This window comes from Schistocerca nitens, chromosome 5, assembly GCF_023898315.1.
Source record: "Schistocerca nitens isolate TAMUIC-IGC-003100 chromosome 5, iqSchNite1.1, whole genome shotgun sequence".
Classification (NCBI taxonomy): Eukaryota; Metazoa; Arthropoda; class Insecta; order Orthoptera; family Acrididae; genus Schistocerca; species Schistocerca nitens.
In genome coordinates, this window is record NC_064618.1 from 689,119,817 (window position 1) to 689,138,848 (window position 19,032).

Sequence of the window (19,032 nt, forward strand, 5' to 3'; positions counted from 1 at the left end):
GGCGGAAAAGGAACGATTTCAGAAATGCGATTTGTCGGTGCTTTATTTTTTAATATCAATATAGGCGGTAAAGAAGTTGAATCATTAGGAAGTTCATTCAGAATGTTTTGAAAAATATGAAGATACTGATCCCACGTTCTGTGATTCTGATGACAATAAAGACGACACAATTTATTGATTTCCTTCATCCATCTCTCTGAAGCGTTAGATTGAGGGTGAAAAAGTGAAATAAAAGTTGGTTTAATCTTACGACGCCGTAGAGTACGAAGCCAAATTTTAGAGTGAAACTGTGATCCATTATCTGATATAACCTTATCAACATGACCAACTTCTTTAAGAAAATGTTTGATGAAAGCGTTAGATAGTGAACGAGCTGTTGCTTTGCGTAAAGGTGTAAAACACACATATTTTGATGTCAATTCCACTGCTACGAAAATGTACGCAAAACCATTAGTAGAACGAACCACTGTACCGAACAAATCGACTGCAGCCATGTCCTTTAATTTCGCTAGAATGATAGGAAACAACGGTGCTCTGTGAGAAATAGTTGGCGGCTTAGCCTTTTGACATAATTTGCATTTGGCAAGAACAGATCGAATGCGTTTTTCCATATTACTGAAGTAGCAATTTTCTCGTAATTTATGAAAGCATTTTCTGGGACCAAAGTGTGCATAACTGAAATGCGTATACCAATCAATTTATTGACCCACTCATCAGGAATACAAACTAACCAAAAAGAGTTGTCAAACGATTTTCGTTTAAAAAGAACTTTCCAGATAGTTCGCAAAAACGGGGTGTGGCCAAATTGTCCAATCTAACAAAGCGTCTAAGAAAATTACAGACACCAAGGAAACTACGAACATCACGTTTTGTGGTAGGAACAGCGTAATTACGAATAGCGTCTAGTTTCTCTGGATCAGGAAGAATATCTTCTGTAGAAATAATATGACCAAGAAATTTCACCTGAGAACGACCAATTCAGATTTTTCCAAGTTCACTGTAATGCCAACTCTTGCAAAAATACGTAATAATGAATCCAAAATTTTGTTGTGCTCACTCCAAGAATGTTTAGCAATAAGAATATCGTCAACATATGAAGTAATATTGTCACGAAGATAAACAGGTAAAATTTCGTTTAAACTACGAATGAATGCTGCTGAAGGTACAGTAAGTCCAAACGGTAATTTCCGAAATCACTTTTGGGTAAATTAGTCATATCCGGTTATTCTTTGCCTTCTGTCTAGATAGATTGATAGTCGAAGAATAGTTTTGACAGATGCAAAGAATAGTAAAAGAGTAGGCAGCGGTGCAGAAAACTAAAAGGGAAATAGCACCACTACAGCTCGGGGCCCTATGCACGCTACGGCACATATTCACTTAGTGTAGTGAATCCCCTGAGGACATTAATAGCCGCACATAATTTCCAGTTTGTGACTTAGTGGCCAGTTTCGTGGAAGTGCGTACATAAATTGATCTAGCCATGAACATGGATGTATGTCATTCTTAGAATTGGGAAAGATCTTAAATTTCCGAACAGTCAAAAAGTGTTTATAGTCAAAGTTTTCGCCTCGTGGCGACAAAGACCTACCGTGACTGTTCCAGTCCGAATGTCGATTATTGTCAAGTTCACGCGCCTGGCGCTCTCTTGTAGCATCCCATAAATGAAACAAATTATTTTCTTCGAACCGTGTGCTATCTGTGATTCTAAATTTCTTTTGCTGTATTTTCCTACGATTTCACTTCAATTTGTTTGACTTGCTTTTGTAATGCCTCAAATTCCCTTTTAACGCGTTCATTAAATTTTCCCTGTTTTTCAACATGCTTATTTATGTTCTGGTACTCTTCGGTTTCTGAAAATGAATGGCAATGGAGCTGTATCATCTGAATCTCTGTCCCCATTTAAACTAAGATTTGTCAATTTATCTGAAATATTCTCAACTCTTTCCGATAAGTCAGCTAATTGTTCTTGCTGTTTATTTACGTCTTCCGTAAGTGTTGCGACTCGGGTTTCAGTATTGACACATTTATTAGTTAACTGTTCATATTGTTGTGTTAGGTTATTGATTCTGTCATTTGGTACGGATTCCTCGATTCTCTCAAATATTTCTTCCTTATCATGTGCACGTTATAAATTTAACTCTGAAAATTTTTGTACTATCATGCGTTCTCTTTCTTCCTGTTCTCTATCCTGTTCCCTTTGTCTAATCTCTACTGCAATTAATCTATTATTGTGAGAATTCAAAATCGGTTGTACTTCTTCTCTAATTTCTTTCTTTAATTCATCTTTCATGTTTTTGAAACATGTCCCTATTCGTGAATCTAACCGTGTTTCCATTGTTCCCATATCAGTTTCTAAACGTGTTGCCAAAGTTCCCATCTCTGTTTTAATTGTTCCTATATGTGATCCCAACTGTGATCCCAGTGAGTCTAACCGTGTTACCATTGTTCCCATATCAGTTTCTAAACGTGTTGCCACTGTTTTTAATTCAGATCCTAACTGTGATCCCAGTGAGTCTAACCGTGTTTCCATTGTTCCCATCTCAGTTCTAATTGTTCCTATTTGTGAGTCTAACCGTGTTTCCATTGTTCCCATTTGTGATCCCAAATTTAACATTGCACCCATCAACTGCTCCATATGAACTGGTTCAAAATTCCTTTCGCCCCTAACATTTCCCACAAAACCAGCTTCCTTCATCATAGCTGTAAAGCTATCTGTGTTCGATACTATTCCAGAATCTTCTGTCGTTAATCTCGTATTCTCTGAATTTTCTGATTGAGAAAAATTTTGAAATGGTCCCGGACTTATTAAATTGTTTTCAACTTCATCATCATCATACTGTTCTCCTGTGTTGGCGAGTTCGCCATGTCAACAATTTCGTCATTCTGACTATCCATCATTTTTGCCTTTTTCATCGATCGCGTAATCATTTACAAAACATACAAAACTCGTCACTATACGAAAATTACACACAATGACTCATTATCTCCAACAATACCATTCACACGAAATGTTTCCCTCAAACACGATTAACGAACAATTGAAATCTTCGTAATTGCACAAAATAGTTAAACGGGTATACAAGACATCAAAAATTAAATTTTGCAAAATACCATTAGAAGAATGACAATTACCAAATCTACACTTGCAATATAGACTACAATTACTAAACTACAAATTACTACAACAATACTACTGTCTGCTATTTATACAATCAGAAGAATTCCAAGGGACGATCCGAAGCAGCGGTCGCCTCGTGCATGGGGGCTTAATTATATATAATGAATGCAAATTATTTTTAACTTTTTAGTCGCCGTATGTCCGATTACGAACTCTCGTAAACGGTTGGCCCTGACTAGTTTTAGTACGCAATCTGACTGCGTAGAATAGCAACAAAGAATGAAAGAAAACTTCCGTTAACACAATTAATTAATTAAGTCCCCAGCAACTATGAAAGCTACGAAACAACAAGCCACAAGTGTCGCTGTTCTGTGTGTGGAAGTGTGATTCAACGTACACATCTGGCACGGTTCTTCTTCAATCAGACAAGAAATTTTAAATACCATTTATACTGAAGTAATTAAAAAAAATATAAATACTATAATTGCGTAAGGAAACCAGAATTACACTCTAATACAAGAACACAAGCCAGATGCTTTGTTGACTGAACCTGTAATGACGCATTATTTAAGACACTGAAATAATGAAAAAAAAGGAATTTTTTTTACCTTCATATATATTGTCGAAAAGCACTCTGATCATTACAATATCTCCATCCGATCATCTTCTGTCTAGCCCATCAAACAACTGCATACAACACGGAACAAGCGCTCCCTACTACAGCATCTCAACACTGACTCACTACTGCCACATCTCGAAAGGCACTCTCCACCACAACTTCTCGACAAGAACTGCCAGTGGAGGCGGCGGAATAAAACTCTCTGGCGCGATCTCTGGCGCTGTGGCTCAGTGTAGCCACCTTTCAATGTGCTGGCCGTGCACCAAGGCATGTTTAGCCACAGGGTGATCCTCATTACCAACAAACACTGTCTGCCTGTGTCCATTCATGCGAATGGACAGTTTGGTGCTGGTCATTCCCACATAGAAAGCGTCACAGTGTAGGCAGGTCCGTTGGTAAATCACGTGGGTGCTTTCACACGTGGCTCTGCCTTTGATCATGTACAACTTCAGGGCTACAGGACTGGAGTAGGTGGTGGTGGGAGGGTGCATGGGACAGGTTTTACACTAGGGGCGGTTACAAGGGTAGGAGCCAGAGGGTAGGGAAGGTGGTTTGGGGATTTCATAGGGATGAACCAAGAGGTTACGAAGGTTAGGTGGACGGTGGAAAGACAGTCTTGGTGGAGTGGGGAGGATATCATGAAGGATGGATCTCATTTCTGGGCAGGATTTGAGGAAGTCGTATCCCTGGTGGAGAGCCACATTCAGAGTCTGATCCAATCCCGGGAAGTATCCAGTCACAAGTGGGGCACTTTTGGGGTTCTTCTGTGAGAGGTTCTGGGTTTGAGGGGATGAGGAAGTGGCTCTGGTTATTTGCTTCTGTACCAGGTCGGGAGGGTAGTTGCGGGATGCAAAAGCTGTTTTCAGGTTGTTGATGTAATGGTTCAGGGATTCAGGACTGGAGCAGATTCGTTTGCCACGAAAGCCTAGGCTGTAGGGAAGGGACCGTTTGATATGGAATGGGTAGCAGCTGTCATAATGGAGGTACTGTTGCTTGTTGGTGGGTTTGAAGTGGACGGATGTGTGAAGCTGGCCATTGGACAGATGGAAGTCAACGTCAAGGAAAGTGGCATGGGATTTGGAGTAGGAAAAGGTGAATCTATTGGAACCAAAGGAGTTGAGGTTGGAGAGGAAATTCTGGAGTTCTTCTTCACTGTGAGTCCAGATCATGAAGATGTCATCAATAAATCTGTACCAAAGTTTGGGTTGGCAGGCTTGGGTAACCAAGAAGGCTTCCTCTAGGCGACCCATAAATAGGTTGGCATATGAGGGGGCCATCCTGGTACCCATGGCTGTTCCCTTTAATTGTTGGTATGTCTGGCCTTCAAAAGTGAAGAAGTTGTGAGTCAGGATGAAGCTGGCTAAGGTGATGAGGAAAGAGGTTTTAGGTAGGATGGCAGGTGATCGGCGTGAAAGGAAGTACTCCATTGCAGCGAGGCCCAGGACGTGCGGGATATTTGTGTATAGGGAAGTGGCATCAATGGTTACAAGGATGGTTTCCGGTGGTAACAGACTGGGTAAGGATTCCAGGCGTTCGAGAAAGTGGTTGGTGTCTTTGATGAAGGATGGGAAACTGCATGTAATGTGTTGAAGGTGTTGATCTACGTAGGCGGAGATACGTTCTATGGGGGCTTGGTAACCAGCTACAATGGGGCGGCCGGGATGTTTGGGTTTGTGAATTTTAGGAAGTAGGTAGAAGGTAGGAGTGCGAGGTGTCTGTGGGGTCAGGAGGTTGATGGAGTCAGGTGAAAGGTTTTGTAGGGGGCCTAAGGTTCTGAGAATTCCTTGAAGCTCCGCTTGGACGTCAGGAATGGGATTACCTTGGCAAACTTTGTATGTAGTGTTGTCTGAAAGCTGACGCAGTCCCACAGCCACATACTCCCGACGATCAAGTACTACGGTCGTGGAACCCCTGTCAGCCGGAAGAATGATGATGGATCGGTCAGCTTTCAGATCACGGATAGCCTGGGCTTCGGCTGTGGTGATGTTGGGAGTAGGATTAAGGTTTTTCAAGAAAGATTTGAGAGGCAAGGCTGGAAGTGAGGAATTCCTGGAAGGTTTGGAGGGGGTGATTTTAAGGAAGAGGAGATGGGTCCTGCTGTGATGGAGGACGGAACTGTTCCAGGCAGGGTTCAATTTGGATAGTGTCTTGGGGAGTTGGATCATTAGGAGTGGGATCAGGATTATTTTTCTTCGTGGCAAAGTGATATTTCCAGCAGAGACTACGAGTGTAGGACAGTAAATCTTTGACAAGGGCAGTTTGGTTGAATCTAGGAGTGGGACTGAAGGTGAGGCCTTTGGATAGGACAGAGGTTTCGGATTGGGAGAGAGGTTTGGAGGAAAGGTTAACTACTGAATTGGGGTGTTGTGGTTCTGACCTGCCTACACTGTGACGCTTTCTATGTGGGAATGACCAGCCACAAACTGTCCATTCGCATGAATGGACACAGGCAGACAGTGTTTGTTGGTAATGAGGATCACCCTGTGGCTAAACATGCCTTGGTGCACAGCAAGCACATCTTGGCACAGTGTTACACTGTCCGGGTTATCTGGATACTTCCCACTAACACCAACCTGTCAGAACTCCGGAGATGGGAACTTGCCCTTCAGTATATCCTCTCCTCTCGTTATCCGCCAGGCCTCAACCTCCGCTAATTTCAAGTTGCCGCCGCTCATACCTCACCTGTCTTTCAACAACATCTTTGCCTCAGTACTTCCGCCTCGACTGACATCTCTGCCCAAACACTGTGCCTTTACAAATGTCTGCTTGTGTCTGTGTATGTACGGATGGATATGTGTGTGTGTGTGTGTGTGTGTGTGTGCGAGTGTCTGTCCTTTTTTCCCCCTAAGGTATGTCTTTCCACTCCCGGGATTGGAATGACCTCTTACCCTCTCCCTTAAAACCCACATCCTTTCATCCTTCCCTCTCCTTCCCTCTTTCCCGACGAAGCAACCGGGGGTTGCGAAAGCTCGAAATTTTGTGTGTTTGTTTGTGTGTTTTTATTGTGCCTATCTACCAGCGCTTTCCTGTTTGGTAAGTCGTGGAATCTCTGTTTTTAATATATTTTTCCCATGTGGAATGTTTCTTTCTATTTTATTTATATCATTAGTTTGAACCCAACAATCACGTTTGTTATTGTCACTGTTGCATTTCGAAATCTTATCTGTCATCTCACTTTTTCTTTTTATTTGTACCAGTATTTTCACTTTTTATTCATCTTCCCTTTTTCCGTAATCTACCATACATTTTATCTTGCCTTAATATACTTAATAATACGTAATTTACTTCCAAACCATAACATAAAAATTTTTAACGCTTTCAACATTACCGCTGTTATAAAATCCACTGTTCCCAGTTTACAAACATTTCGTGTAAACTCGTGAATACTGTTTACAGCTTCAGTTCCTTTCACCCATTAAACAACCTTTTCAGCTATTTCCAACAACTTTCGTTTCATTTCCATTCCCGTATTTCCCACATAACCGATCACTTTTTAGCAGCTTCCCAAGGGTTTAAACGTTACTATTTCTTCGTCAGACAATTGTTAGCCTCATTTTCATAATCTGCCAGCACATAACCAGTCCTTTGAATATATTTACACGCAGTTTTTTCGAAATTTTCCTGAATTTCCCCAACCTTTAACGTGTTTTGGAGGCAACACAACTACCTAACCCTTGTACCCATTATTGTTCCCCAACCTAAGTTCAGCACAGGATCAACATAGCTCATCTCAAACCAACAATTTTTTGACTTTTGTCACACCTTTATCTCTCCCTATATACTTTTATTTTTTATTCTTTTATAATTTTTTTGTCTTCACTTTAGTCTCATGTTACCGTTTCCCCCTTCTAATACCATGTCAACCTCACACCATCCCTACAACGACCCCATTAAATTTTATTTACATTCCCTCCGCAAACATGCCTTCACCCTAGCCAGATTATGCTCCCATATTTTATTTACTCAGGCTTGTCTGACATTTGGCATTACCCCCAAGGCCTCACACTCAAAGTTCCCATCTCTGGCTGTAATCCTTCTTTCCATCATTCCCTATACCAGTTCCAAACTGCACAATCCATAGCCCTCACCCGCCTGATCCTTCACCTATACATCGACTCAGCCAATGAACACACCCGTCAACTCCTATCCCTAATCAAAGTCCTCAGTCTTTCCTCTCCCACATCCACACCGGCTGTTCATAGCATCCTCCTACAGGCCAAACGCAAATTAGAACAGCATGCCACCCTCCACCTCAAAAAACTATCCAATCTCCTGGTTTCCCACCTCCGGAAAGGCAACTCACTCACCCTCCACAACCTTTCCAACAAACCTCAACCTCCTCTCATTGCACACAGACCCAGTCCCTCCCATCTACTCAATCTCCCACTTCCAGCTCCACTCCCCCCAACACCTCAAAATTCTAGCCAACACAATGTGGAACCACAACACCCCAATTCAGTAGTTAACCTTTCCTCCAAATCTCTATCCCAATCCGAAACCTCTGTCCTATCCAAAGGCCTCACCTTCAGCCCCACTCCCAGATTCAAACAAACTGCCCTTGTCAATGATTTACTGTCCTACACTCGTAGTCTCTGCTGGAAATATCACTTTGCCACGAAGAAAAATAATCCTGATCCCACTCCTAATGTTCCAACTCCCCAAGACACTATCCATATTGAACCCTGCCTGGAACACTTCCGTCCTCCATCACAGCGGGACCCACCTCCTCTTCCTCAAAATCACCCCCTCCAAACCTTCCAGGAATTCCTCACTTCCAGCCTTGCCTCTCAATCTTTCTTGAAAAACCTTAATCCTACTCCCAACATCACCACAGCCGAAGCCCAGGCTATCCGTGATCTGAAAGCTGACGACCGATCCATCATCATTCTTCCGGCTGACAAGGGTTCCACGACCGTGGTACTTGATCGTCGGGAGTATGTGGCTGAGGGACTGCGTCAGCTTTCAGACAACACTACATACAAAGTTTGCCAAGGTATCCCATTCCTGACGTCCAGGCAGAGCTTCAAGGAATCCTCAGAACCTTAGCCCCCCAACAAAACCTTTCACCTGACTCCATCAACCTCCTGACCCCACAGACACCTCGCACTCCTACCTTCTACCTACTTCCTAAAATTCACAAACCCAAACATCCCGGCCGCCCCATTGTAGCTGGTTACCAAGCCCCCACAGAACGTATCTCTGCCTATGTAGATCAACACCTTCAATCCATTACATGCAGTTTCCCATCCTTCATCATAGACACCAACCACTTTCTCGAACGCCTGGAATCCTTACCCAGTCTGTTACCCCCGGAAACCATCCTTGTAACCTTTGATGCCACTTCCCTATACACAAATATCCCACACGTCCTGGGCCTTGCTGCAGTGGAGCACTTCCTTTCACGCCGATCACCTGCCACCCTACCTAAAACCTGTTTCCTCATCACTTTAGCCAGCTTCATCCCGACTCACAACTTCTTCACTTTTGAAGGCCAGAGATACCAACAATTAAAGGGAACAGCCACGGATACTAGGATGGCCCCCTCGTATGCCAACCTATTTATGGGTCGCTTAGAAGAAGCCTTCTTGGTTACCCAAGCCTGCCAACCCAAACTTTGGTACAGATTTATTGATGACATCTTCATGATCTGGACTCACAGTGAAGAAGAACTCCAGAATTTCCTCTCCAACCTCAACTCCTTTGGTTCCATCAGATTCACCTGGTCCTACTCCAAATCCCATGCCACTTTCCTTGACGTTGACCCCCATTTGTCCAATGGCCAGCCTCGGACATCTGCCCACATCAAACGCACAAACAAGCAACAGTACCTCCATTATGACAGCTGCCACCCATTCAGTATCAAACGGTCCCTTCCCAACAGCCTAGGCCTTCGTGGCAAACTAATCTGCTCCAGTTCTGAATCCCTGAACCATTACACCAACAACCTGAAAACAGCTTTCGCATCCCGCAACTACCCTCCCGACCTGGTACAGAAGCAAATAACGAGAGCCACTTCTTCATCCCCTCAAACCCAGAACCTCTCACAGAAGAACCCCAAAAGTGCCCCACTAGTGACAGGATACTTTCCGGGACTGGATCAGACTCTGAATGTGGCTCTCCAGCAGGGATACGACTTCCTCAAATCCTGCCCCGAAATGAGATCCATCCTTCATGATATCCTCCCCACTCCATCAAGAGTGTCTTTCCGCCATCCACCTAACCTTCGTAACCTCTTGGTTCATCCCTATGAAATCCCCAAACCACCTTCCCTACCCTCTGGCTCCTACCCTTGTAACCGCCCCCGGTGTAAAACCTGTCCCATGCACCCTACCACCACCACCTACTCCAGTCCTGTAACCTGGAAGGTGTACACGATCAAAGGCAGAGCCACGTGTGAAAGCACCCACGTGATTTACCAACGGACCTGCCTACACTGTGACGCTTTCTATGTGGGAATGACCAGCAACCAACTGTCCATTCGCATGAATGGACACAGGCAGACAGTGTTTGTTGGTAATGAGGATCACCCTGTGGCTAAACATGCCTTGGTGCACGGCCAGCACATCTTGGCACAGTGTTACACCGTCCGGGTTATCTGGATACTTTCCACTAACACCGGCCTATCTGAACTCCGGAGATGGGAACTTGCCCTTCAATATATCCTCTCTTCCCGTTATCCACCAGGCCTCAATCTCCGCTAATTTCAAGTTGCCGCCACTCATACCTCACCTGCCATTCAACAACATCTTTGCCTCTGCAATTCCGCCTCGACTGACATCTCTGCCCAAACTCTTTGTTTTTAAATATGTCTGCTTGTGTCTGTATATGTGTCGATGGATAGGTGTGTGTGTGTGAGTGTATACCTGTCCTTTTTTCCCCCTAAGGTAAGTCTTTCCACTCCCGGGATTGGAATGACCTCTTACCCTCTCCCTTAAAACCCACATCCTTTCATCTTTCCCTCTCCTTCCCTCTTTCCTGATGAAGCAACCGGGGGTTGCGAAAGCTCGAAATTTTGTGTGTTTGTTTGTGTGTTTTTTATTGTGCCTAGCTACCAGCGCTTTCCCGTGTGTGTCTATATATATATATATATATATATATATATATATATATATATATAATCTTATTTTAACTAGCAGATATATGTAACAGTCAGATTTTAAATTCAGTAATACATTAATTGATATATTTCACTATGTATATATAAGTTTATACAAACATGATGTGTCCTATACCATTGCAAGAAATGATCCACCAACAAAGAATGAACATGATGTTGACCTGAGCGCAATTGTCTATAGTGCTATGGATCTCATGGAGTAACAGAACAAGCTGAGTTTCATAATGTCGCTAGTTCGCAGAATACATGATGATTTTTATAGGACAAATTTTCATTCTTCAAAAATATCATGATATATGAGAACAAAACCATTGCATAATTCTACTACACATTGCTGTCAACGATATGGGCCTAGAACTATATGGATCCGTCCACTATTTTTGAAAATGGGAGGGACTGGCACTTTTCGCCAGTCACTAGGTACCGCTCACTGCTCCAGCAATCTACAATAAACTATTGCTAGAAGGTCTCATTCAGTTCTGATGCCTTTCCAGTACTATGTTATTGTAGTTGCTTTTCTATAATTCTCATCCATTGAATACTTTTTGTTTGAGGTTTATTTATGTAAATATCTCCACAGAAACATGCAACAGCTTTGTAGTAACATATAGACTCAATACAAATTTAATGTGAACTCTTCAAGAACCAAAACAGAAGTGTTTTTATTTACAAAAAGTTTCATTTCAACATAATAATGTGCATCAATATTCTTGATAGTGTGATCACAGCCTTCTACCATGCACTGACCATTGAGTGACTCCTTGTAGTGACCTGTATGACTCCACACCAAGTCTGTAGATAACCACTGGACTGTGTTGTCAAGGAATTAAGTGCTCAAGATGTAACAAACAGGAAATATAAATTATTGCAACACATTGATAAAAACTTATTGCTATACATTCAGATAACTGGAGCTTGCTTACCTGATGTCATTCAGGCAGGAAATAAGTGTGGTGTTTCAGTCAATATTCTGAAACATTACACCAGACTTGGATTTAGGGATTTTGTGTCACCTAAAAGGTTTTCCCTTTATGGTCCATAAACAGGTCGACTTTGGAGGATGTCATGTGAGTACCCAAGACTGTGTCACTGATTTTCTTTCTTTGTACATCTTCCCTTCAAAGCAATCATAGTCGTCCTCCTGGCTCAATCTCCACCAACCCTTGGACAATATCGAGCTCCATCCCAGCCTCATGACTGTAAATTTACTCATACTGCACTTACAAACTTTTCTCCTCTGTCTCCCTGTTCCTGTGTTTTATATCCCCTTCCCAGTCCCTTATTCAACATCATTTTCCATCCAAAACTAGTTTCTTAGTGGCACAATAATACTCTGTGTGCATGATTCTTCTCTCTCCCAGCCATCAGCAACATTTCCGACATTTTACCTTCTTTCTCCCGTCACCCACAAACATAAACACTCATTCCAGTTGAGCTGTAGTTCTGACATGCTAGAGTCATCTGGGACGCTGTAGCTGTAAAAATGTATGTGTATATGTGTACTGTATAGCACTGAAGAAGCATTTGTCTTGAAGCTAGCAAAGTTATTAATGTTGTATAGGCTCCTGTCAACAACTCAGTGCTTCAGTTATTTGATGAGTTGTTAAATTTACTCCATGAACTATTCATATTACAAGAATGACTTTCCGTTGCCATATCAAATATAATTAAATTAATCCATAAGTGTTCAGCATATAGCTGTAGGCAGAAATAAATTCGCATAGAAATTGTGTAAATGATCTGTGAGACATGGAAGTAACAAATTATCTGGTACATATATGAATGATAACCAACTATATGATAAGATTGTCTTAAAGTAAGGATATGAAGTAATTCTTTTCAGATTACAATTTGAAGAAATGATATTGGTGATGAAGAATTTTTTAATCTACAACAACATTTCACCAGTCATTCAGTCTCAAATTGTCAATCACCTCAATGTGCAATGGGAGAACAGGTACATTCATTGATTCAGAATGTCTTTACACTAATGAGCAAAACAAGTTCTTCAATTATGGTATCTTGTTCACAGGAAGGGATATTACCTCATGACAAATGTGTCTTTGTTCCATGATTTACCAGATGATCTCCAAGATGAATTAAAGGCGTTTGGTATGATTGATCTCATGAGGAAAGTGCCTCTGTTCAAGGTATTTATTTGATTTCCTCCTGCAAAGAATTAGCTTACCCTTTCCCACATTCTGTTTCTGCTTGATCTTGAAGAGCTTGTGTAATCAGTGCAATATGTATGTTGTTTTATATAATAGTTATTTTGTGCTTGACTCGCTGATATACTGTTGTTCTCATGTTCATGAAATATTGTTCTGTGATATGATATAAGAAGCATTGGGTCAAGATTCAGTGAAATGTAGTGCAGAAGATCTGACAATGGTCACGTAGTCATCATAATAAAGGCTGTACAGGAGTGATCTTAGCTGTATGAAGCTGCACTTCTCTTTCTGCAGCTTATTTTTACATTAGAACTAATTTTGTAACAATTTTATGGAAATTAGGAAATAGGTTACTTATTTATTTAGCTTATGGCATGACACACTACATTGGAAACAGCATAAAATAGAATATACATTGTTAAAATGTAGGATACAAACATAATAAAATAATGTAAATTAAACATTGGTACATAACAATAAATGTATAACTACATTACAAAACAATAAGATTGCACAAAATTCAGATTGCAGTATAGGTTAGTAGCAGCAATGACACCAATGTTGCTTGGAGATAAAGATTGACAGTATTAATTTGCATGCAGATTTATGGAGCACATTTAGAACATATTGAGAAAACATAATACCAACGAACCAACTGAATTCATGGAACATTCCAAAGATACAACTCAACTCAATAAATGTCAGACAAAGATAATTAAAAAATTAATTTGTACATGGTAAGCTATCACTTGAAGTCAGAGTACCCACAGAAAAAATCTGCACCCAATATCAACTTATTTACATCTGCAATTTTGAATTGCTGTGCAGGTGAATGTTCTGGATAGCCTCATGTGTGCATTGTTGATGGTGGATAGATGGAGTATTGCATCCAAGATCTCCCCTTGATGCATTCCTTTGGAAAGGGTGCTCACCTCTGAGCTGATTTCAGAAAAAATAAGTGTTTGAAATTTCGTTTAGGATGTACAAACTGTAGCTGTCCTGTGTTTGTTGTTTTAAGATTGTTTGGCCAAACCATCTGTATTGTTAGGGAATTTTTGAAGTGCCATAAGCTACGGAATCTATTTGAGGTTGCACCTGGCATTTGTCAGAGCTTGGCATGGAATGCTAATTTTCCCGAATGTGTATGAAACCAACACAATGGAGTCCTCTTCCTTGTAGTTAGTATTACTGGTCATGTCAGCTGGAGATATATCTGGTCTAAAGAGCTAGGGTCCAGTGCATCTTGAATAGGTATCTACATCTACATCTACATCTATACTCCGCGAGCCACCTTACGGTGTGTGGCGGAGGGTACTTATTGTACCACTATCTGATCCCCCCTTCCCTGTTCCATTCACGAATTGTGCGTGGGAAGAACGACTGCTTGTAAGTCTCCGTATTTGCTCTAATTTCTCGGATCTTTTCGTTGTGATCATTACGCGAGATATATGTGGGCGGTAGTAATATGTTGCCCATCTCTTCCTGGAATGTGCTCTCTCGTAATTTCGATAATAAACCTCTCCGTATTGCGTAACGCCTTTCTTGAAGTGTCCGCCACTGGAGCTTGTTCAGCATCTCCGTAACGCTCTCGCGCTGACTAAATGTCCCCATGACGAATCGCGCTGCTTTTTGCTGGATCATGTCTAACTCTTCTATTAATCCAACCTGGTAAGGGTCCCATACTGATGAGCAATACTCAAGAATCGGACGAACAAGCGTTTTGTAAGCTACTTCTTTCGTCGATGAGTCACATTTTCTTAGAATTCTTCCTATGAATCTCAACCTGGCGCCTGCTTTTCCCACTATTTGTTTTATGTGATCATTCCACTTCAGATCGCTCCGGATAGTAACTCCTAAGTATTTTACGGTCGTTACCGCTTCCAATGATTTACCACCTATGGCATAATCGTACTGGAATGGATTTCTGCCCCTATGTATGCGCATTATATTACATTTATCTACGTTTAGGGAAAGCTGCCAGCTGTCGCACCATTCATTAATCCTCTGCAGGTCTTCCTGGAGTACGTACGAGTCTTCTGATGTTGCTACTTTCTTGTAGACAACCGTGTCATCTGCAAATAGCCTCACGGAGCTACCGATGTTGTCAACTAAGTCATTTATGTATATTGTAAACAATAAAGGTCCTATCACGCTTCCTTGCGGTACTCCCGAAATTACCTCTACATCTGCAGCTTTTGAACCGTTAAGAATGACATGTTGTGTTCTTTCTTCTAGGAAATCCTGAATCCAATCACAAACCTGGTCCGATATTCCGTAAGCTCGTATTTTTTTCACTAAACGTAAGTGCGGAACCGTATCAAATGCCTTCCTGAAGTCCAGGAATACGGCATCAATCTGCTCGCCAGTGTCTACGGCACTGTGAATTTCTTGGACAAATAGGGCGAGCTGAGTTTCACATGATCTCTGTTTGCGGAATCCATGTTGGTCATGATGAAGGAGATTCGTATTATCTAAGAACGTCATAATACGAGAACATAAAACATGTTCCATTATTCTACAACAGATTGACGTAAGCGAAATAGGCCTATAATTATTCGCATCTGATTTATGCTCCTTCTTGAAAATGGGAACGACCTGCGCTGCGCTTTCTTCCAGTCGCTAGGTACTTTACGTTCTTCCAGAGATCTACGATAAATTGCTGATAGAAAGGGGGCAAGTTCTTTAGCATAATCACTGTAGAATCTTACGGGTATCTCATCTGGTCCGGATGCTTTTCCGCTACTAAGTGATAGCAGTTGTTTTTCAATTCCGATATCGTTTATTTCAATATTTTCCATTTTGGCGTCCGTGCGACGGCTGAAGTCAGGGACCGTGTTACGATTTTCCGCAGTGAAACAGTTTCGGAACACTGAATTCAGTATTTCTGCCTTTCTTCGGTCGTCCTCTGTTTCGGTGCCATCGTGGTCAACTAGTGACTGAATAGGGGATTTAGATCCGCTGACCGATTTTACATATGACCAAAACTTTTTAGGGTTCTTGTTTGGATTGTTTGCCAATGTTTTATGTTCGAATTCGTTGAATGCTTCTCTCATTGCTCTCTTTACGCTCTTTTTCGCTTCGTTCAGCTTTTCCTTATCAGCTATGATTCGACTACTCTTAAACCTATGATGAAGCTTTCTTTGTTTCCGTAGTACCTTTCGTACATGATTGTTATACCACGGTGGATCTTTCCCCTCGCTTTGGACCTTAGTCGGTACGAACTTATCTAAGGCGTACTGGACGATGTTTCTGAATTTTTTCCATTTTTGTTCCACATCCTCTTCCTCAGAAATGAACGTTTGATGGTGGTCACTCAGATATTCTGCGATTTGTGCCCTATCACTCTTGTTAAGCAAATATATTTTCCTTCCTTTCTTGGCATTTCTTATTACACTTGTAGTCATTGATGCAACCACTGACTTATGATCACTGATACCCTCTTCTACATTCACGGAGTCGAAAAGTTCCGGTCTATTTGTTGCTATGAGGTCTAAAACGTTAGCTTCACGAGTTGGTTCTCTAACTATCTGCTCGAAGTAATTCTCGGACAAGGCAGTCAGGATAATGTCACAAGAGTCTCTGTCCCTGGCTCCAGTTCTGATTGTGTGACTATCCCATTCTATACCTGGTAGATTGAAGTCTCCCCCTATTACAATAGTATGATCACGAAACTTCTTCACGACGTTCTGCAGGTTCTCTGAGGCGCTCAACTACTACGGTTGCTGATGCAGGTGGTCTATAGAAGCATCCGACTATCATATCTGACCCACCTTTGATACTTAACTTAACCCAGATTATTTCACATTCGCATTCGCTAATAACTTCGCTGGATATTATTGAATTCTTTACTGCTATAAATACTCCTCCACCATTGGCGTTTATCCTATCCTTGCGGTATATATTCCATTCTGTGTCTAGGATTTCGTTACTGTTCACTTCCGGTTTTAACCAACTTTCCGTTCCTAATACTATATGCGCACTATTTCCTTCAATAAGCGATACTAATTCAGGAACCTTGTCCTGGATACTCCTGCAGTTTACCAATATTACGTTAACTTTTCCTGTTTTTGGTCTCTGAGGACGGACGTTCTTTATCAACGATGCTGATGTTCTCTCTGGTAAGCCGTCAGGTATTTTATCGCTTCGCCCAAGGGGGGGTCCCTCTAACCTAAAAAACCCCCGTGTGCACGCCACACGTACTCTGCTACCCTAGTAGCTGCTTCCGGTGTGTAGTGCACGCCTGACCTGACTAGGGGGGCCCTACAGTTCTCCACCCAATAACGGAGGTCGATGAATTTGCAACCATTATAGTCGCAGAGTCGTCTGAGCCTCTGGTTTAGACCCTCCACACGGCTCCAAACCAGAGGACCGCGATCGACTCTGGGCACTATGCTGCAGATATTATGCACAGCTTGCACTCCGCGTGCGATGCTGGTTGTCTTCACCAAATCAGCCAGCCGCCGGAAGGAACCAAGGATGGCCTCAGAACCCAAGCGGCAGGCGTCATTCGTTCCGACATGTACTACTATCTGCAGCCGGTCACATCCAGTGCGTTCAATAGCTGCCGGAAGGGCCTCCTCCACATTACGGACGAGACCCCCTGGCAAGCACACCGAGTGCACACTGGCATTCTTCCCCGACCTACCCGCTATTTTCCTGAGGGGCTCCATAACCCGCCTAACGTTGGAGCTCCCTATAACTAATAGGCCCGCCCTCTGTGACTGTCGGGACCTTGCCGGAGAATCGGCCACTGGCCCAACAGGCGAGGCATCCTGTGGTGGCTCGGAAATGATGTCATCACCACTAGGAAGCACCCCGTACCTGTTGGAAAGGGGTAAGGCAGCTGCCACGCGGCCAGATCCCACCTTCGCCTTTCGGCCAGGCACGCGCGAGCCCACCACTGTCCGCCATTCACCCTGGAGTGATGGCTGACCGGTAAGATGCTCACTGCCGGAAGACGCATAGTTTTGCGGTCCTCGTCTGTTGCACTGGACAAAACTGCATGGACCTTCTCCCCTATCACTGCCAATTTATCTTTTCTGGTATGCTGCAATAAAGCAAGAAATGCAATCAAATCAAAAATGAACTTTCGTAAACTAAGGCATTACATACAAATCGAAAATCACCATATTACGTTATACGGATATTACTCAGAAAGAAACGATTGGCGACATACCTTATTATGATGCAGGGGGTCATACATACACCTTTCCTCACTGTATGACTGAATTATGATGCTTAACGCCTCTTTGCTCCAGTTCATTTCTAGAATACAAAGCAATCAATGGAAAAAAAAATGCTTTCACAAACAGCTAGTATAAGAGAAAATGTAACGCAAAAATGTTTTCTTCTGGATTTTTGAAATCTACTTACTGAAAAAAAATCCCCAACACAAAAATCTGAAATTAGCCACTAGCCACCAAACAATAAGTAAATAACATGCAGAAAGCACTGTGGTATCCCCTTCTGAGCATGCGCGAGTTATAGCTGCCAACTGTGCATTCGCAAATTTACAGCACATTAGAACTGCCCTCTATTTTGGCGCTTGCATAATGTGTCTGCTAATTTTCGTAGTTTCACCCATTCTACCGCTAGATGGCTGTCACGCTAGACCAGTACCGTTCGTGGCGGATCGTCATGTAATACCCGCTTAATTTACTTTTGCAGTGTGTTTGGTTTGTAGCTCATCCAGTTTACATATAGGTTATATTAGATTCATTCAAATGAAACCTGGTCAGTGTGTCTATCTGTGTCATACATGTAAGATAGCACAACGCAACTGCGGGTATGGTGGTGTCATCTACCGGTAGAGAGACTGACTTGTGAACATCGTTTCATGTTGCATAGCGCCAGTGTAGTTTCACGCCGAAGAGAAGGTGGTCACACAAGTTACCGTCCACTACCGAACATGCAGGCGAGTAATCAGGAACAACGAGGATTGATTCGATTTTTGACAGCAGAGGGAGTTAGAGGCCGTGAAATGTATCAACAGATGAAGGCTGTGTAC